Below are 22,563 nucleotides of genomic sequence, written 5' to 3'. Positions count from 1 at the left end.
CCCAATAAATGTAAAGTTATTTCCTGAACAATGATACAATTGATCTACACAAAAAAGATATTATAGAACTTTTTTTACAGGCCTTGCTTAGTTCAGGTTTCATTTTTTTGGGATGTCTGCATCAATCTGTGCTGCTCAGTAATGTAGCACTTCCCATGTGGGAAGGGCAGTTGGAGCTTTGTGTGCTTGTATACATGTACACCCACAATCCAACATTCACATTGGTTCTCTTCAGAGCAAATAGGGAGGCAAATTTTTTTTTTCTGAATTTTTTTGGTTTGTATATTTCTTCCAGTCAGTGTTGTCTGTCAAAAAAACCCCTGTGCTATCCCAGTTACTTGTTTCATGTGGATTTTCACCCTCCATCTTCTCCCTATGTCTTGTTATGATGGCTCAGATTTCCCTTAGATTTGTGGAGTTTGGTTCATCTGGGAACTAGTACTGAGCAAAGCAAAACCCATCTGGACTAGTCCTTTAACTGTGGCAGATGGCTTTAGAAGGAAATAGTTTCATGTATGGCATAGCATGTGCATCTGTCTTTGGAGAGGAAAAAGTTATTGGGAAGTTTGGGTTGGTTCTTCTCTGATCTTGCTTTGTTACTTATAAAAGCAAACAATCTGCCACTTGCTTAAAATATTTGTTAAAATCTTTTTGGGCTGTGGAAAAAATTGTCACCAACACACTCACTATTTTACCATTGCTGCTGATCTCTAGAGATACAGAAATGTGTTGCTCTCATATGAAAATCTGAAAGTCCTCATTTTCAGAGAGACTGGGCTAATGTTTGTTGCTACTTATAGAATCATAGAATCATTTAGGTTGGAAAAGCCTTTTAAGGTCACTGAATTCAACAATTACACAGCACTGCCAGGTCCACCACTTAAGCAATGTCTCTGTCTTTTAAATAGATGATGATTCAGAGATGGTGATTCCACCAGTTCTTTGATCAGCCTATTCCAATGCTTGACAACCTTTTCTGTGAAGAATGTTTTCCTAATATCCAATTGAAACCTTTCCTGATGGAACTTGAAGCCGTTTCCCCTAATCCTATCACTTGTTACCTGGGAGAAGAGTCTGACCACCATGTGGCTACAGCCTTCTTTCTGGCACTTGTAGAGAGTGATAAGGTCTTCCTTGAGCCTCCTTTTCTCCATACTCCCAAATACCTCAACTTCTCCTCATAAAGTTTATTCTCCAGACCCTTCCCCAGCTCCATTGCCCTCCTCCAGACCTGCTCCAGCCACCTCAGTGTGCTTCTTGTAGTGAGGAGCCCAAAACTGGGCACAGGATTTGAAATGTTGCCTCACCACTGCCCTGGCCACACTATTGCTGATACAGACCAGGATGCCATTGGCCTTCTTGGCCACCTTGGGATCATGTTCAGCTGGATGTTGGCCAAAATGTTTCAGAATAAGAAAGGATTCTTAATCCACTGGCTGTCATTAAATTGAGAATTAAGAAGTTGTCAAAATAAGCAGTAAACTGCATTTATCACAACAGGTGCCTTCTTCCAACAAGTTAATAGTTTGATGAAAAATTGAAGATGCAACCTCTTTCCTGGGTAAACTAAATTCATGTAGGTGGTAAAAAATGGATTTTTTACTCACTGTTTGGAAAATGTCTTCTTAGGTATAGTGCTGTCAGATATCTAGGTGCAATTTTATTGACTGACTTCATGAGATGATGGGAAGTTTAAGATGACTTACCAGGCTATGACTTCAGTAGAAGAAAATTAGGACTGTAATAGAGAGTGGATCTTTACCTACCTCTTCAAAGAACAGAGAATGTCCAATTATGTATTTCAGTGAAAGAAGTTAACAGCCTACAGACTAATAAAAACTTATTACACTTCAGGATACAGGTTATAGAGAGCAAAGAATGTGTGCTACCCACCTTCTTTGGCTTTTTGTCAAGGTGACAGTGCCTCTGACTCTTCTAAGGCATCAGAGTAGACAAGCAGTTGAAGTACAAAGCCACTTGTGATATGTGTGAGAAACTCATTCAGCTGTCTTACACTTCTGTCAAGGGAATTTGGTCTGTTCAGTGTCTGCTTAAAAGAACTCAAATTCTTTGTGTCTTGTTTGATATTTCTGGGTTTCTCTAAGGATAACTCAAAAGTTATGGTAGCTCTGTTAGAACACCAGAGAGAACTTCACAGGCAATATTTTGTACACCAACCCTTCAAGCTATAAAAGTTAAATTTTATCCCCTACATATAACCCTCTGGAGAAGCTGTATGTAGTAGTGTTTTTCAGGTTCATAGAGTGAGCCTGTCTTGGGAAATAGGCTGTTGGTGTGTAATATCATACGACAGAGAAACATCTTCCAAGACTTTATACTTCAAAAATTACTTCATTATTCCATGAAAATTAATGGAATCTGTGCAGAATTTCTTTGTTTACATAATAGGTAAGGGTTGGAATGCAGGGAGTTGTGCAGTTGGGATGCATTTTTTTTTGTTTGGTTTATAATTTATTATAACTGATTGATGTGCAGAATTTCTCCAGAGCAGCTGCTTTCTTTTAGCTCCACTGGGTTTTACACACCTGACAGTCTTGGTGAAAATCACCAAGCTGGCTTTCACAGTTCATTAAATAGCTGAGCATGAGTGCAGTTGTGTGACTGACTTTTGATCTGCAGAAAGCATTAAGGGGATACATTTCCTCTTAAACTGCTGAGATTCTGGTCTAGTTTCCCATGGAAAGAGTCTATGGATGATTTATTTTACTCCCCACTTATTATGTTTTGTACCTGTGAGTCTGCTCAGTCAAACTTGAAAGAGCAATAGAGATTTTTCCAGCAGTTCCAATCACTTTGAGGAATTTTATGGCTGAGTAGAATAGACTTGAGTTGATGCCCTCAGTGCTGCAAGTGAACTTTTCCCCTTGAGGAGGTGAGGCAGCCAGGACTCCTGTTGCTGGTGCTGGGTTTTGCAGCAGTCAGATGGTCAGTAAACAAATAGCTGCTACCTAACCTGAGCTCTGTGGAGATGCCATGGTGAATTGGAGAGGGCTGAGGTTAATGTGGCAGGAGGAGGATCCATCCCATGCCCATTGATGGGCATCTGCCATCAATGAATCACTATCTCTGAGCAAATGCAGGCAGGCTCTCTTCATCTCTTTCTCTGGAATATATCATTCTGGGGTGTTAAGTTGCCTGTCTAGGCAGCTGAATGAACTAGTTCTCTCTTTGAAGAGAGAACTTGCTGTCATAATGGTTTCTTTTCCTGGGAAATGCAGCATGTGGTCGGGTTTGTTCCCTGCTAAAAATATATGCCTTGAGTGTGCTCTCCACATGTGCACATAGTCAAAATGTGACTGTGTTAGAATGCCTTCAGAGATAGCCATCTCTGGCATGTCTCTAATTACTAAAGAAGATAAAATATTTTCTACTAATAAATATTTATAAATGAATTTGAAACTTGAGCATATATTTCTTAGCTCAAGTGAGCTATGATGTACACCATTGTTCTGCCTTTTCACTGTGTTAAGAATTGTTTCATCCGGCTTGCAGATATTCTGGGCACACTCCTCAACAGTTGTACTGTGCCAGTTTCCATCAGCCTTCCTCTTCCCTGAAACAGAAAACACTGGCTGGCATGGAAAGCATTCCTCTTCAACTGCAGTATAAATCTTCAGGTGTATTTGCCAGCTTGAACCAAAGGGAGAAACGAGCTACTGGCTGCTGAGTCAATGAAATGTTAGCTCTTATAAATTATAATATTACACAAATAATGAAAGTTACAACTAATAATTTAGCATTTTCATTTTTGAATCTTTTAATGGTGGGAACACTGTAGGAAGTAATAGAGAATATACCCACCCTATTTAGGATTGCCTTTATAGTTGCTTTGTTTCAGAGTTTTTATAAATTAGTCTCTCCAGTTTCCGTGGCAACTCAGTTGTCTGCATTGGTTGCCAAGAAACAGCTTCTGCTGCACAAAGGGCAGGGACACTGCTATGGAGTGATTTCATTCTTGGCACTAATAGGCACTGGAAGCAAAAGCTTGATATTCCATGGAGTGTGGCCTCCATATTGACTGTTATAACTTTATTTTTTTTAAAGTGTAGTTGAGGTGTTGGCTTCTTTATTATACATAAGCCGCCACAAACCTGCTGTTATACAGAGCCACAGGATTCCTGTGGAAAGATATAATAGTAATGTTGACATAAAGCACTGGAAAATGTGTGTTTTGAGCACAGCTTAACTGACCATACAGGAAATCATATGATCCTCTGGTTAAAAAATTAATTGCTTTTACAATAAGTCCCAATTCTGTCACTTGTAGTCAGGAATTTAATGTTCTCCTTCTACATATCCCAACAAAGACAGGATTAAAAGTGAGCACTGTTAGAATAACTCCTGGGCACATGGCTCATTGGGCCCTCTGGAGCTGTAAAGGTTTTTTTCCTTATTTAACCTGTGGTAGGACTACAATCTGGATTCCCATCTGATCTTGCTTTTAAGAAGCAGAAACTGACACCTGTCATCAGTTCTCTAGAATGAATGCAGACAGAGGGATCATATTGTGAGTCATGATTCTGCATTAGCAAAAATTTTATTTTTGAGGCTGCCTTCCAGCTGTCAGTTCTATGGCTGTGAATTTCTGAGCACACGGTCTCAAAGTAACTGAAGAATTCATTTGGAATTTGTTAAAAAATAATGCAAATACTTTCAAATGAGGATATTCATTTGCCTTTTAGTTTTGTAAGTGGTAATCAGGCTAAAATACTGTACGTCACACACAGACATACTAATGAAACCTGTTCTGTGAAGGAGTGAGAGAAATGGACACTTCCTTGGAGACTGGTGTAGATACAGAAATAGGGTCTTTTGATCTTAGTATAGAATCTACAGCTCAGATTTAGTCTGCCTCCTCTCACTGACTCTCTAAAGAAGGGCCATTACTGTACAGTGTTGCATCAGTGCTTCTCTTCACTGGGCTTTGTATGCCCCATCAGTATTTGGAATAGCTGCAAGGAGAAGGAGTGGAGTGATATAATACAAAGTACTTTGTTATATGCAGAAATATAGATACTCTGGTGAAGGGGAAAAGCTGTTGCACTTATTTGTCCACAGGTGTTTAAGAAAAGAGACCAAGAACAGTTGTTTTCATTTTTACCTAAAATGTCAGGAGGAATGTGGAATTTCAAGGCAGCTGACAAAGTAAAAGGAAAAGCTGAGCAGTTAGAAATTTGATAGCATCTGTGGTTCTATGGCTTAGGCTGAAAGCCACATTACCTGTAGCCACTTTGCTTTCCCAAGGACTCAGCAAAATACAGCCTCCTGAAGTAAGTGCTGCCAGAAAGCACCATGATTGCTTTCTAGTTTTTGGACACTTTGAAAAGTCCTTTACCCCACAGTACTAGCCCTTCTTTTGTGAGCTGACATGCCTGCAGGCTGACTCTCCAGAGTTCTTTTGGACTTGATTTAGCTTAGTCTAGAAATGCTTTGTCTTTGAAAAACTGGAGTTAAGTCTCTGAAGCCAAGTTGGTGCCTCTGCATGGTCCTCTCAGCTTGATGGATTACTGAGTGGAGTGCAGTTTTATTTCTAACTTCTGTTGTCACCATTATTATTGATTTCTTTATTTTATTTTATTTATTTTATTTTAGTTTAGTTTAGTTTCTAATATAAGTGCTGAAGTGCTCAAACCTTTCCTGTGTTGTTGGAATAAAAATAATCTGTTGTTTCATAGAGAGGACATTTGTCAGGTAAGTTGTAGAGCAGTGAGCACAGATAAAACTGCTGGAAATAAAAGTGAGCAATAGCTTGACTTAAATTAACAATCTGTTTGAAAAGCTAGATATTGGATTTCAGGTATGGTATTGCACCTTAAGCAAACCAACTACATTTTGCAAATTAGGAATAAAGCAGTGGGTGTGGTGGTGATATTTCAAAGGGCAAAACAGAGTCCTCAACCACCTTTTGCTCCCAGTTTGCTGCAATCTGAAGGCTTTGAATAGAGAAGAAGAATGCAGTGGAATATAAAGGAGGAAGTTGCCTATCTTTTAATGAATACCATAAATAGCAGCCTGTTCTTTGTGCTTGCTCTTCCTTTCAGATACTTAATTTCATGATACAAGTCCTACAATGTTCTTTAAAAACCATTTGGGTATTATTAAGTGGGGAACGTTAAATTCTTTTTCTGCATAATGTACTTACAATAATTTGCAGTTGCCCAAATAGCTTTACAAGTCACTTGAGGCAAGATTTACCTAAAATTTATATAAATCAATTAGATGCTAAAACATACTTTAATATTAAAGTTACAGCATGGACAGATCAAATCCAGGCAACAGGATTAAGTATTTGACCTAAACTTGTCCTTTTGAACTAGATGCAGGGCAGCACTCAAGCTGTAGACTTATGTTGTAATCTCCAACCAGACAGGTTGATTGAAGAGTCAGTGATCACTATTTAAATATTTATTAAATGAGGATGATTGTTATAAATACCATTTACAAGAGAGCAAATTACATTGCAACACAATTCAGTGCCACTTTCTGAATTATTATTAGATCTTTATGTAAACAAGATCAGTCATGCAGATTGTATAGAACCTGGCTGAACTGTCTTTTTTTATTCCTCCTCTTACATAAGAGTCTTTAAAATCCTGATTTGATACAACAAATCCAGACAAATGTTTTATGTAAAATGCATGTCCTATTTTCCATCTCTCCTTATTGCCTACCCTGCCAAAATTGAACAAACTACTGAATACACATATGAATATAAATTTCTAAAGAAGTCCTTCTCTTTTACTAGCTCTGTAATGGCCAAAAAAAATGTATTCCAGAAGAGGGCTTGGAAGGGACAAAAAAGCCCAGCCTGGTGCCATTTGCTTGCCATGGGGATGCTTTGTGACTTGCTGAAGTTGTCTGGTGTGCTCACATGGCAGGATGTGCTTCCTAGCCTGGCTGCAGCTCTGCAGCTCCTGGCACAAAAGGTGCATCAGCCCTATCCTGATGGCTCCTCCCAGCTTTTGGTGCCATCAATGTGTTCTTGTTTTGATCTAGAGCTGGAGAGTGCCTCTGTTCAATAGTCCACTTTTCTAATAATTCAGTCTCAAAGGAAGGAACTGAATGATGGTTTTAAGGTGCTTGTGTTACCTAATGAAGCTTACATTCATTCCAGTCTGGGGTAAGAACCAGTCTCTTTTTACACTGCCTCCAAAGTATCTGGAGAGAAAGAGATGCTGAATTTAACCATGACTATTTCACAGCACATCTTAAAATTCAAAAAACTAAGGCTTAGCTACAGTCTCTGCCATGTGTTGGAGTTGAGCTGTGAGAAAATTCTGTAAGCTTACTAATATTACCTTTAAGAAAGGCATTCATCTGATCAAGTAAATAACTTCCTGGAAATCTCTTTGGGTAGATTTGCCCATGAGTGTAGTTCAGAAGAATTTTATTGCAGAATTGAGACTCTTCTGAAATACCTGTAAGAAACAGCAGGTGACTGGAATTTCATTTGCTGTCTAGAGATCTAAATAATGTACCATTAAAAGAAAATTACTCTCCTACAATATTGCTGTTGATTTAATGACATTGGTATCAGCTGTGTGATATGGCAGAGTCTATACACTTAACAAATTGTTGACCCTTTTCAGCCTTGAATGATTAGTCCAATCAAGCTTTGTGCTAGAAGAAATTAGGGATATGATACTGTGTTTACTATATAATGCAAAAAAAGAAAAAAAAAGACTCCAAAACCTACCTGTTTTGTTCAGCTCCTGAGAAGGGATTTGTCCTTTCTTTGGTCATAGCCTGGCTCCTCAGATGTTTAGGTTTTGGGGAAACTCTTTTGCCTGCTTTTCTGCATGAGTTGATGAAAATCTCACGAGTCATCCTTAGATTTTTACTTTAGAATATTTTTTCTTTTTCTGTGTGCTGCCTTGTTGTTTAAGGCTCTGCAAAGGTGTGGTGAACTTTAGTATTTAGTATTCTATAAAAAGGACCTTTTATGAGTTACTTAAACCAAGCCTTTCCAATGAATGCATATAGGTAGGTGTTGGTCTGGCTGTTTTTAACTATCATGTAGTGATGTTGATGTACCTTTTTACCTACTGCTAATTTTCCTGCCATTTAAAATAGTTACTAATATTTGGTTGAATTAAGCTGGACTTCTTACTCTGATAACAGAGGAAATTCATAGTAAATTGGCATGCCCTCAGCAAGATAAGGAGCAGGAGGACAGACATTTATTTCTGTAATATAAACTTGTGCAATTTTTGCCTTTGAGTTTTTCTTTTTTTTTTATACACTTTGAGAGACCTTAATGGCTTTGGCACATTAATCACAAAAGCTACATCTAATAGTAATGGCAATTAAAACACACACAAGGAGAATATTCTTCTTAGGGTTCAAAGTTGTCTTAGAGATTTTAAATCTGGTTTGGTTCAACTTCCAGGCTTTATTAAAGTGTATGTATGGGGAGAAGCTCCAGGGTAGGGTATCATACCACTGATACCCTGATCACTCAATCTGCAGCTTCTAGATGGCCCACAAACCTGCTGCATTGGTTGAGGGATCAACAGATGATAGTGACAGGTTTTGTGCCCTCTTTGAAAGGGAACAGAGAAGGGTTGCAGTAATGATCAGACTTCAGAGATACTTGTTTTCTTTTGAGCATGCACAGGCTTGGCTGATTTTTCACAGCAGTGGCAAGAGCCCATCCTGTGATTTGAAAGTGAGGCTGTATTTATTATTCACAGTTGTTTCCAGTGGGGAGTCTTGCAAGAAATGAGTTTTTCAGACAAAATTCTCCCTTTTCTCATTGCCCCTTGTTTCTGAAGTCGGTGGAATTTTTTAATCAAGTTTTAAATTTGAAGAGGAAGCTAGGCTGGAGCACTGGCTCACCTTGCTGATGTTCATAAGTAGCAGGGTACTCTCAGTGTGCTGGGCAGCCTGCTTAGGTGTGTCTGCTTCTGCATCTTAACAAGCACAGATCAGAGAGCTGCAGGCAGTTCTTGGGAGGGATGAATTTCAGATCCTGTTCATCATCAGCAAGTGACAGCTTTGGGAGGCTGCTGTTGGCTCAGGCCAAGAAGCCCAGTGTTGAAGGGCTGTGAATGGCAGGATGGTTTGAGCCAGCTGGATGTCTCTTGGCAAGGTGTCTGCAGCTGCCTCTGGTGTTTGGGGGAGTCATCCTTGGAGGGATTCTTATTTTGTGACTTGAATTACATGGGTTACACGTGTATCTTCAGAATTTGAGTTGGATTTCTCCTAATTAATTGGTTTTCAGGTTCTTGCTGGTGCTAGAAACCTGGTACTTTGTGTACTGTTTCTACATTAAATCAATCAGTTGTTTACTGATAACTCAGGCTTGATTTGTCTTTGATCTATGCATCAAACCATAATGCTTCTCTTGGTTGCTTTCTCGTGATTGCTGTGCAACATTTTGAGAATTCTTCTGCTGTGAATCATTATTTGGCAGGTATATGGAGAACTACAGGATCTAGCTGAAAACTGACAACTTTCCACAACCTGCTGATCTTGGCCATATTGCATAACAGTGGTGTTCTCTTGTACTTAGGTCTCCTGAGTCTTGTGGGATATTTTTGACAAGCTTTTAATCTTGGTTTTGTGCTTATTGTCAAAAAAAGTATTTGTGTTGAATCAAGGGTCTGTACTATATATTAATGTATCATGTCTTTTGTTGTATTGGTCCTCATGTACAACTCCAGGGCAAAAAGCTGTTTATTTTAGCATGGCTGCTTTCTCAGCATTCAAATTAGTAATGATATCAATTCTTTTATCTCAAGCACTTGAAAATGAAAGACCAAATGATCATGATCAGTTTACCAAGTGGTATGATTATTTTAAAAATAAAAAAAAAAAAAAAAGGGACTTTCACTTCCTTTCCCTGTCATCTCCTTCATCCCCTACCTTTTTTTACCCTACCAGATGCTCTTCCAGGCTTTCAGCTGGGAATAACTAATTGTTCCCTGGTACTGCACACTGTATGCTAAAATCTAAATCAAACAAGTATTGCATAATTGCCTGAGACCAGTAGCAGGAGGTTTGGGAAAATTACCAAATATTGCGTGACTCCTGATTAAAATTTTGCATTGGGAAGGAGTTAGATTCCCCCAAGTGCAAGCTAGGATTTTGGTATGAAAAACAAAGCATTGTGCATGTGCAGTATAAAAATGAAAACCATATGTAATACTGACAGTGCCTTGAAACAATTGTAAGTGAGAACATGTGAGCCTGCAGTAGAGTTTAAAATGTGTGTAATAAGCATGGTGTGCTCACTCTGCTCCTGCTGGTACATTCCCCCCTTGATGCAATTCCACTTCATACAACAGTTTGCAGTTTTACAGGGCTTCTTTGTCCCTCATCTCCAAGATATATTAGCTTTTGACTTCATTCCAAAGTTTATGCCCTGTTCCCAGGGTTTGCCTAAAATTTTGCTCTAGAGCAAGAAATTTAGTGTCCAGTCAGAAAAAAATTACTGGAGATTACAGAGGTCTTTTATATGAGAGCTTTAGGATGCACCAGAAGTAAACACTTATCAGGCAACATGTGCTTGGACGCAGATTTGATGGCTAATGCAGGAGACATCAAATCTTCTAGTTAATAGCCTGTAAACTAATGGTTAGGCTTCTCTTCTGTGAGACAGTGTGGAATTTGTGGGACTCCTATAGCTACTTTTCAGAAACACCTCTGCACTCTTGGCAAGATTTTAGAGAATGTTTATGTGTATTTAGCTGCCTGCAGCTAGTATTAATCTGAAAGCCTTATTAGGTGATTAAAAGCATCATTAGCTGCCTAAATACTTTTTAAACTGTTTGTCTTTGCCAAAAGGATCACAAACTTTGCTGGGTTGTTCTTTTAAACTCAGCTCTAATGCTCAGGTTTCTCAGCCTGTGCTAAGACAGGTAATGTCAGGTAGAAAGTACAAATGAGTAAAATCAGACACAGTTTGAGATGTGTATGATGGGGTTTTTTTCAGGGTGTCCTTCATATAAAAACTGGGGAAGGTACAGGCTCTGCAAGTCTGCAGAGAGATTGTCAAACAGCTTTTCCAGTGAGCCATATAAAGACTTTGGAGAAGGAAGGAAGGAAAGCCAGTAGGAAAGTGGACTTGCCTTGGATATTCAGTTCAGTTCCTAGCTCTGGTTCAAACATTTTGAATGAATGTGCATCACTCTGTTTTTGTAATAGGGACTCTCATACCTTCTGCTTAACATTGTCACCATAAGAATGATGCCTAATCTTAGCATAGAAATAAGAGATTTAAAAAGAAAACAAACCAAAACCAAAACCAACCAGCCCCATAGGGCTGAGCAGCAGAGTCTGCTTAATACAAACAGACCTATGATAGATGCTTGCCTTCATGGTAGTTTCAATTGGTTTCTACCAAGCAGTTCCTGGAATAATCTGAAGTCTTATATCCTACATTTCAGCTTCTCTGTTCTGCTGTGTAACTTCCCAGCCATTCTCCAGAGCCTCAAGTCAAACATGAATGAGCACTGTGTACTCTCTACCACATAAACTGCCTTAGCATAAAACTTAGAAGTTACATGTTGTGTTAGACAATGAATAATTCTGTAATTTTTTCACTGTACATTAAGATTCATAATCCATCCCTAACTATGATCATTTAACAAATCAACACATCATTGGGCCATTTTTAGAGAGGTTTGCTGTAGAAACTTTTTTTAAAATGGGAAATCAAGGATAATAGGAAGATCCTGCAAGTATGGTGATTGCAAAAAGAAAGTTTGTGGAAAATGGAGTATTGTTTACAGATAGGAGGAAGGTAGCCCAATAACAGGAGACACATTAAAGGTTGAAGTCCTCTTTCACTCTTCCATCAGTCTTTGTAGAAAAAACTTCTTTCCTTGCAAAGTGGTTTGGGAGAGAGTGGAGCATCCAGCAGTTGGGGAACAAGAATGTAAGGATTGCTTCTATGAGGAGTTGGATATACTGAAATTGATGAGTCTGCAAGGCTCGTATTCACTGCAGATTTGACTTGCGGATAAATGAGTTTCTGGTATTTGTTATTAAAGAAAAATATATGTAAAGCAGACCTTTTTATTTTAATATGACCTTCTGGCACAGTACTGTCCAAACTGTTTCAAAGAGTCTCTTGGACTAGCTATTTGCTAGTTAGATTTTTAAATCTGGATCATAAAATGGTTATTCTATCTCTCCTTCATGCTATGCTTGTGGCCTTTCAGTATGTTCTTATTTTTGTTCTTATCTTTAATTAGGTATTTTCTATTTCTCTCTGTCTCTAAGCAGGTGTGATAGTCATTACAAATATAGTAAGCATTTGCCTGGTTCTGAAACTGACTAGTTTTTAAGATGGTAATGTTTAGTGTCATAGAGAAATGGGATTTTTTTATCACCAGCTCAAGTTCATGGGGTATAATTAACATGTTTCATCCAGATCAAATCTCCAGAGCTTTGCTGTCAACACAGAGCACCATCCTAGAAAGCAGTTTCCTGTTTGGCTGGGGTTCTGTTAGCAGTGCTGCCAAAAGATGCAGTTGTTTCCCTTTGCCTCTTCTGTGCCAGCACCAGGACTCAGAGATAGCTGACTGGAATCCCAACACCAGTAATCCCAGTACAAAAAGGGGGATGGGGAGAAAGTGCTACAGCTGGCCAGAGGTGGAAGGCTAGTATGTGACTGGCCACATGAGAGCAGCACTAATGTGTGCTGGCTGTTGCTTGTGAAACCACATCCCAGCAGATATCTGCTGGGTGTATTTGAGATGTGTTCGTTTGCTCAGATTTAGGAGGGTTTTCACAAGAATTTATAAAGTCATGAACTTGGCTGTAGATTGCTAACCAAATGGTGAATCTGTGCTCCAGATTGTGGAATTATAAGAACTTATGGAAACGAGCACTGACGTTTTTTCCTATGAAGAAATCTCTTCATGTCAGAGCTGTAGTTAATGAGGCTTCCCACATCAAGGTGGTGTGAGACTGCTACACAGCATGGGGAGTTTTACTCCAAATATATCATTCCTTGCCAAGTTTTGGAGAAGAACACTTCCATTTATAGAAGTGAGTTAATACTGTTGTTCTACACAAAAAGGGGAAACAAAAGGTAGAAAAGGCAGGGGGAAGGACAGAGTTCTGGTCAGAAGAGGATGTTAATTGATCTCTTAGACCTGGTGGTGCATTACATACCACTATGCAATCACAGTGGTATGGAACAGCTCACCTCTGTGCATGGGGAATGAGCAGACTGTGCCTGCTGGGAAGGAGATGTGCCTCCAGCTCCATTCCCTTCAACTGCAGCTTCTGAGGAGGGAGTTCCCATGTGACTGGTAATGCTCAGTGTATGGTGAAGTCATGTGGGTTTGCCTTTTGTATAGAAGCTTCTTGGTTTCCTTTCATCAGCCTTCAAAAAATTCTCAGCTTATTTATCTCTTTGCCACTGTGTGCCTCCAGGGGAGAGGACTTAAATTTAGAGATAGTGCTTATAGGACCAAACCAAATAAAAGCAACCTCTCTTTGCTGAGTGACCCTTTCAGCTTATATAGTCTTAAGACTATATACTAGGTAAAACATTGTACTGGAGTAGCAAATAACCTTATTCTAAGATGGTGTTTTGGTGGCAGACAAGTAACATGAATATGGGCATAGTTATGACCTTGTCTCTAGATTAAGCTGTGTTTCAGTGATAAACAAGGAGCATATGTCTTCTACGACTTCACAGAAATGCCTTGAGGAAAGTCCTTGGCTTGAGTGCATTTAGTGCTGCTTAAAGTTCAAGGAGTTTTCAGCCCATAGTTCTTTCTGCTTAGACAGGAAGGCAAGTGCCTGCCTTGGGTGGCAGAGCTGGCCAGTGGCAGGATCAGTGGTGTGCTTCAAGTCACAAGTAGCTAAAGGCACAAAATGTCAGGGCTTCATATTTCCTTGTTTGCTTTTTATCCCATTTTATCACCTCTGACTTGTTACTCTGAATGTATTACTGCAGTACACTGTGATTTTTAAGGCCAGTTAAAAATCATCTCTCTGTTGTTAACATAGGAGATTGAAAAATACATTGTGTGTGTTTTGGAGTAATTGGAATTCAAGTTGGCAGGACCAGTGAAGCCAGAACCAGAGGATGGAATGGCTAGAGCACATCTAGGAGTCTCATCAGCCAGGGGTGAGTTACAATACAGATCACTGCATAGGTCTGCAAGCGCCATAGATGATTGTCAGAAAAAGTTCTTATAAGATAGAAGCTCTTCCTTCCATTTTCCACTAAGCTCATTTTTCAACAGGGTTTTTTTAAGGAGGTAATAAAAGATATTGTATTAAAGGCCCAAAAAGTGATGCTAGGCTATGCTGTTTCCTAGACAAAGATGATTCCCATTTAATTTCAGGCAATTACATTGTTTAGGTAGGGAAATGAATTAATGACACTCAGTTACTTAGATGTATATCAGAGTAGGGTAAATTTTCAGGCAGTTTTTGTAACTATCTCTTTGTGAATGCTACATGCTGCTCTGCTGTTGTGGAAACCCACTTTTCTTTGGAGCAGAAACTCATGGACTAAAGGGCACTGGCACAGCTGTGGCAAAGCAGCTCTAAGGGTGTCTGCTCTCTCTCTATACCAGCTGGCAGAAGGCTGGTGCATCTGCTTGTCCCATTAGCAGCTGCCCTTCTGGGTCAGGAGTGTTTTAATACAGAGCTCCAGCTGCCTTTGTGGAGAGTTACCTGAGCTAGCAAACCACAGGGATTTCTGCTCCTTGCTGTCTGTATATGTGATACTAAAACATAAAGTGGGGGGGGAAGTGTTGAAACTAGATCCCATGCTGATCTTCCAATTCTTAAATAAGACAAGCCATTCCTACTAATGCAGAGTGATTTTGCTGTTTCCACTTACTGTATTTCTGGAGCACTGAGGCATAGCCCTTGGCAAATTGTTCAGGATGTAATATTGTGTCTGTTCTGCAATATCACCAGTTTGTGCTCTGAAACCTGAGCAGTACCCATGGTATCTGCAAAAATGTAGAAAACATATCTATGTTGAAGTTGGAAGAAGAGTTCTTTTTACAGCTTTAAAACCAAAGGCTTTGAGGATGTAGTACTGACTAACTTTGGCATTTAATTGCTGTGCTTTTGGTACAGCCTCACACCTAGCTGCAGGAGGCTATAGCTCCTGCAGTCCTGGGAAGGAGGGAAAGGACTGTTCAGACCAGGAACTAACAAAAGTGCTGCTACTCTTTCTGACCTTTGGAATAGAATTCAAAATTTTGTTTTGAATATCGATGATTTTTAGATCAGAAAGGGGAAAACTAAAGTGGCAATAGGTGGTGTTGTTTACTGTATCAGTGGGTGGGGAAAAAGCATCCTCTGAATTAGAGGTACCAGAAAACACTGATCTACAAAGCAAGTGCTGCAGTGCAAAATGGTGTTTATGGTTTTGACAGATGAGAGGAAAGGTTCAGTTAATGGTGAAAAAATCAAGTTCAGGAGTAGTTTCTCCCAACTCCACCATTGTTTCACTTTCTCAAAGACTGATACTAGTGAATGAGAGGGAGTTGAGAATTACAGCTCTGTATGATGTTTGACTGAGACAAGAAAGAAGTGAAAAGGAGCAAAAGGTGGGAATGGGATAGTTCTGGATTTTACTCAATTATGAGTGAAGAGCTAGATAAACCTCAGTACCTGTTGGATTACTGAGTCTTTATAAGGAGGAGACAATACAACTCTGGCCCTTTGTTTAGAATAGGATTACTGTCTTACTGATGCTTGAAAGGATCCAGCTGGTTGGAATCACCCACGTTCACCCACTGACAAAGTCCTACATAATGTCAAATTTTTACTTTGATTTGATAATTTTTAAAGCTCCTAAGCATGGGATGGTAGCTGGATACCATTGACTCAAAAACCCCTGGTATGGTTCTGCATTTATGCTTCTCTTTGGGACTTGATTCTTTGTGATGCCTAATGACCTGGAATTTTTATGAAGTTATGTATGTATTCATCAGAGAGTTTATTAAGAATTTAAATTCAGCTTTTAGGGTCTGTAGGGTGAGAATGTTGGAGATCTAAGGAGAATGCAACCAGGACCTAAGGCAGCCTGGCCCTGAGTAGGAAGGGAAGGAGCCTTGCATGGCCATGAGTTTGTGTCTTCAGGTGAGATTCATTTGCCTCAAAAAAAAGATGTTTGTATCCTACTCTCTTTAAGACTGTCTAAACTGTTGTAACAGTGAAAAAACACAGGAATTTCTAAGGCATGGCTTGTGATCTTTTATAAGGTGAGATGAACTGGACCTGCAAGAGAGGATTGTTCCTTTGTGGAGTGGAGCTTGATGTTACCAGAGTCCATGCAAATGTTTGTGTCATGGGGGGCCACAGCCAGGACAGAACATCACCACAGTGCTGGGGGATGTGCCTGGCACTGGACACTGCTAGAGGCAAAAGGAAGAGAAAGGGGCTGGGAATCTGCTGCTTGGGAATCCATGCCAGGAACAATGTCGTAACAGAGCTCTTAAGAGGAGCCCAGCCTGTCTGAGAACTGCTGTTTTCCTGTTTTGTGGGTTTCGTTTTGTGGTTTGGGTTTTTTTTTGTTTCTTTTTTTTTTTTTTTTTTTTTTTTTAATTCCACTTTGGAGTGAAAGAGTTGTGTAACAACTGTGTTGGCAGATCCACACCAAGAGAGGTGGCACAGCTATAGGGAAAGAAGAGCAGACCAAGGATGGTGCTTGCCCAGGATTTTTTTTTTAAATGGGCTGTTCATAGGTGTTTAGTTGCAGTGACGGCAGCTCTAATTTTTCTGCCCTTAATTTGTTGTAGTCATTGTCTGTCTTGAAAATGTAGCTTCAGAGCTCTTGCAGCTTTATGTGAGAATCTGAAATGCTTTTTTTTTTTTTTTCTTCTAAGCCGCTTGATATGCTTCAGGAAAAAAAATTGTTAAATCTGGATCACAGCATTTTATAATTTTTTCCATATACTTTTTAATTAACCATTGAACATCTTCCTTTTTTCCTTTTTTTTAATTTTTTTTTTTTTTTTTTTTTTTTTGCCACCTTTGTGGCTATTTGAATTTTGAGCACATTCATTTGACAGTCAAATTGGAAGGTCATGGGAACTTTTTGATTTAAGTACTTAGTCAGAAGTAAGTAGTTTTTTATTTTTTTGTTATGTATAGAGAACCTTTTTTGACATGTTTTTGAGTAGACCACTCAAAACTGAGTATAACAGAAGATAATGCAGATAAGGGATGTCTTGTGCTTTTTTATGATTAAAAAAGCTGGAAAAGTTTTATTTTTCAAGGTAAAAATCAAAGCTAGCAGAGTGACTTCAATTTTTATTCATTCTGACTGTGTGTCTCAAAAGAGTAATTGATATCAAAAGAATTAGATTTTCTGGTAGTTTTTCTGGCCTATGAGCATCTAATTACATTTGTTAACCTGCAGTAAAAAACAATTGTCAGAGCAGGACATGCTGATGTAATTATTTTCACTGTTTATCTTGTGATAGGAAAATGCTTACAGACAGATCATTATAACAATCCTTATGAAATGTGTCTGTTCTGGGGAAGACTTGGGGAATGATGCTGATGCAGATACTTCTCTGAAACTGTCTTGCTGATAGTTTCAGAAGTTTCAGTAGTTGTAATGAAGGAGAGAAATGTAGGAAGTGGAAATCTGGTAAAAGCTAGATTATTTTTTTGCATGGTGAGTATAAGAGAAGGTGCTCTGGTAACCCAGCCTTTCTGGGGGAATTTTCTGAAATCTTTCCTTCAAGCAGTTCTGAGCATCCAACAGGGCTCATTTATTCTGGAGAGTAAGGTGTCCTTCTTTGTCCTTCTGGAATTCTATTAGCTGTTTGTTGAAATTTCTTCCCTAATGACTCCTGACACTTTATTTCCTATTTTAACTGCCTGCTGAGGAGGGGACTGATATTTCCATGCATCTGTCTATCATAACTATCAAGATCTTGCTCCTAACAGGTAATTGTTTGCTCAGGCTCACAGTTGTCTTTGTGAAGTTAGCATTGTTTTTCCTTTATGCCTGATTTAATATCCTGAATGTTACCTGCCATTTTATAATCTATTCACTCATTTTTCATAAAATCTTCATTTGCTTCTCCTAGTTTAAGCCCAACTGGCAGCTAAGCACCACAGGGTAACTCACTCACTGTCCCTCCTCTTGGCTCCCAATAGGATGGGGGAAGAGAATTGAAAGGGTAAAAAATCTTGTGGGTCGAGATAGGAACAGTTTCATAATTAAAATGTATTAATGGCAATGAATTGTAATAAAAAGGAAAATAAGCCCCAAGAAAGACAAATTTTGCTTGTTGTTCACCACCAAACAACTGATGGCCAGCCAGTCCCTGGGCAGCAGCCTGGTGTCAACTTTCCCCCAGTGTTATAGGCTGAGCATGACCCCATATGGTAGGGGATGTCCCTTTAGCCACTTGGGGTCACCTGTCCTGGCTATGTCCCCTTCCAGCTTCCTGTGCACCCTCAGCCTGCTCACTGGTGGGCTGGGAGGCAATAAAGGCCTTGCCTCTGTGTAAACACTGCTCAGCAATAGCTGAAACCTTCCTGCATTATCCACACTGCTCCCAGCACAAATCCCAAACACAGCCCCATACTAGATGCTGTGGAGAAAATTAATTCTGTCCCAGCCAAACCCAAAACATTCTGTAGTTGCCTTTTTCATTTATTACCTTGAGAGCTTGAAATTCTTTCTTGAGTCTGTTGAAATAGAGGAACTAGATTAGGCTTCTGCACTGGCTTGTGTCTAGAACTCCAGTAGCCATGTAAATCAGGATGTTCCATTTCAAAAGTCATGCTGACTCTTCAGTCATGCTCTGACAAAACTATATCTATCCAGAAAGCTCCTAATTCCATTCTTCATTGCAGTTTTTATTAGTGGATACAGCACAAACCTTGGCTTAATGTCTTGCCCACAGTCTCTTAAAAGTCTGTCACCTATTCTACCACAGAGTCCTCCACTACCAAGTTTTAATTGAGAGGTGACACACCGTTGTGTCAGTAATTCACCAATTTCATGCCTGAGTTTCTCTGGGATGCCTGGGTGGAGCCATCTGGTCCTGGTGAGCTGTTTCTGCTTGTTTTGTTGGCTCCTGCTGCTTTTGCTCCTGGTCATTGCAATTTCAAACACATCCTTGGAGACTCATAGCAAGAGGGAATCCTGAGAAATAGTAATATCAGAGGATGTGGCAAAACTCAGTAAGACTTTACAGGAGGGAAAATGATTTTATTTAAATATAAAATGGGTTTCATTCCACACTCTCTCACCTGTGTGCTTGCAATCACCAAGATACTTCAGTCCACTCAGATTAGCATTCAGGCCCTGAGATGTGTGTATCCAAGTCATTCCAGGATTCCTTGCAGGGATGTGGAAGACAAGGGAATTGAACTGCTGATTTCACTTTGCAACTTGTGGACCCTTAGTTTGGCAGGCATATGGGTAATCCCTTCATCTGTTCTCACCCCTGCATCATTTAAAATTAGTTTCAGTCTCTTGTTTCAGACTTCTTTTCCAGATTGGATTATCCTGAAGCACTGCATGTAAATGCACTGGAGTTTGTTGACCTGCTAATCTAGGTACCATCAACAAATGCCATTAATATATTATTATATTCCCTCTTCTGTTATTTTTTATCTAGTGTTTCATGCTCAAACATTAACATTTATCCTTGATTCATACCAATGTTCATATTTCTAGTAAGATTCTTTACAGAGGCTCCCCAGTGTCTCATATTGTCACCATCACTGCAGTGAATCTGCCTGATTTATTTTCTCTAAGGCCTTTATTTTTCAGGTCTTCCCTTACTACTGTGATGATAAGTTGCCTCCTGGAGTTTCTGGCAGGTTTCCTGCTCCTGATATGCTTGAAAAAGATTTGTCATTAGTGCCTGCCAGTTGTTCATCATAGCTTTTGTTTGTTTTGCCTGCCTTGGTGTGCTTTCACATTAATTTGCCATATTTTATGATCTGTTGAGCTGTGTTTTTCTGTTTGTATTTGACTTTAGCTTTTCTGAAGGTAACCTCACTCCTACACTGCTGTTCCAACCAGTCTGGTTTCCTTTCTTAGGTTTTACTTAGCAGAAAATATGTACCTGCCTGGTTTTCTGGTTCTCTGTTCATAATCTCTGCAGTACCTGCAAAGATTTAAATTCTTTATCTGGCCCTTTCATATTCTGTTAACAAGCTTCCTTACTTCTCATATTTCAATCTCTGAAGCTGTGTGCAACTACAGGTTTATTTTTCATCTCCATTGCTCCAACTGGGAAGCTATTGCATGGAAGTTTTCAAAATCTTGTAGCTGAAGAGCCACTCTATATTTAGGACTAAATCAAGGATTGCATTTTCTTTAGTAGGCTTCCTAATCAGCTGCTCCATGAAACAGTCAGTGGTTTAGTGCAAAAAAAAGTCACATCCTGATATGATAGGATGTTTGTGATCTGTATTGAAAGGAAGTGAGCTGAAATCTCCCAATATGATACTCTGCTTTCATCATATTACATTAAGTGTTGCTATTCTTATTAGGTTGTAGTAAGGACTAAATACCTTCCTGTTTTAGCCTGAAATCAGAACATGAGTATTCTGCTTTGTTGATATATTTGAAATAAGAGGAAATGAATATGCTTGTAAATCAAAGTTGTACTTTATTTAGCATAATCAGATTTTTTTTTTTTTTTTTTTAATTTTTATTTTTTTTGGAAGGGACCTTTGAAGATGATCTAGTCCAACTTCCCTTCCATGGACAGGGATATTCACTAGATCAGGTTGCTCAGGGCCCCATCCAAGCTGACCCTGAACATTATGAACATTATGGAGCATCCTCAGCCTTTCTGGGCAGCCTGTTCCAGTGCCTCACCACCCACATGGTATGAAACTGTCCTCCTCCATCTAAACTTTACCCACTCTCATTCTAAAGCTGTTTGCTCTTTTCTGATCATTACAGGCCCTGATAAAAAGTCTCTCTCCCTCTTTATTATTTCCCCCCTTTAAGTAATGAAAAGCCACAATGAGGTCTCCCTGCAGCCTTCTCTTCTCCAGGCTGAACAACTCCAACTCTCTCAGCCTGTCTGTATAGGAGAGATGTCTCTTCCCTCTGATAATCTTTGTGGCAATTTTCTGGACCTTCTCTGAGGGGTCCATGTCTTTCCTGTGCTGGGAACCCCAGATCTGGATGCAGTACTCCAGGTGGAATCTCATGAGAGCAGAGAACAATCACAGGTCAGCCACTCAAGTCAAGTAAGTGCAGTAATTTTTATGACACAACTGTTGAATAAATACTTTACTAAAGGAAAAACAAGGACAACTGAGAGGATTAATTCTTTCTGTATTGAAGATGTCTTTACTTAATCCACTGGATAGTGTTGAAAAGCCTCTGAAGATATAATGAAGAAAAAAACGTGGTTCTAGTTCCTTTATATTCCTCAAGTAGACTATTTCTTATTGATGTGTGTTTCCAAGTATTCAGGGTGGACTTCAGCTGCTCTGGCACCTTCCAGAAAATAGTATTTTAACATGCAAGGGCTAGCAAAATTTCAGCATTTCTTTTGATGGGCAACGCTGAAAGCAACTCATATTGAATGGCTTCTGTATTTGCTTCTGACTAAAAGAAAGGAAGGGATGGAGAAGGGTGAATTGGATGAAAGTAGCTATTTAGCAATGGCCTCGAAAACATACTTAGCAAAATCAAAGAATTTGTCAGTGTCTGAGGACAGAAGATGTAGTGGTTTCTTAAAGACATGCTGTAAGGGCACAAGTACAAGCTGTTTCTTTGGGAAGAATAGATAGCCATAATTGCTACTGCCTAATTACAAGCTATTCATTAGCTGGAAACTGAAGGAGCCATGCAAAGAAGGGGTACTAGGTCAGCTTTTGAACATGCCTTAAAAAAGAGTGGTGCTCGTGTGTAGAGACATTACCAGAAGGACTTGGTACAAAACAAGAAAGAGCTGGAAAGAATACATCAAGAAAACATTCTGTAAATATGTTATTTGTAAGGGAAATCACTAAAGAAAGACCTTGTCTGTTAGGCAGAAAGACAAGAAAGTTAACAGCAGATGTTGGTGGAGAGGTTGTAAGCACCATTTTTACTTTACTGAGCAGGATTAGCTGTGAGCAGACAAGCACAAGGGCTAAGATGCAGAGCACAGCCTAGCACACACCCATGGAGGCTAAAGCTTGGGGCCCTTTCCTAAATACTCTTACAGAGGATAGAAAGTTCAGGCAAATGGCTAGAATGGGCTGATGCTATTAGGGACCTTGTTTGGGAATGAACAGAAGGTAACAGAAATCCTGAAAAACCAAAGAAAGACTGACTTAGTTTGTAAAGGGATCAGAGGTTGAAAGTATAGAGCTACAGGCCTGGCAGATTAATTCCTGGAAAAATACTGAAAAAAATGATTGACAAGTATTGGGAAGAAAGTGAGGGTGGATAAGCAACAATCAATATACACTTGGCAAAGACAAGTCACTTTTAATCAGTTTGTCTTCCTTCTGTGACAGAGCAACATGCCTCCTGGATATGGAAGAAACAGATTTGATATATGTTGACTGTAGGAAAGCTTTTGACACTTTTCTAGCACTCCTATGAACAGGGTGTAAAAATACTAG

At 39.4% G+C, this 22,563-nt stretch overlaps 1 protein-coding gene across 3 annotated transcripts in view; it reads left to right on the top strand.

Moving 5' to 3' along the window:
- Window positions 1–22,563, top strand: part of DCLK1 (doublecortin like kinase 1) — a 224,244-nt gene that overhangs the window by 27,226 nt on the left and 174,455 nt on the right. The window lies entirely within an intron of this gene.

Source organism: Oenanthe melanoleuca, chromosome 1, assembly GCF_029582105.1.
Source record: "Oenanthe melanoleuca isolate GR-GAL-2019-014 chromosome 1, OMel1.0, whole genome shotgun sequence".
In the NCBI taxonomy this organism is placed as follows: Eukaryota; Metazoa; Chordata; class Aves; order Passeriformes; family Muscicapidae; genus Oenanthe; species Oenanthe melanoleuca.
This window is presented reverse-complemented; position numbering and strand designations above follow the sequence as displayed.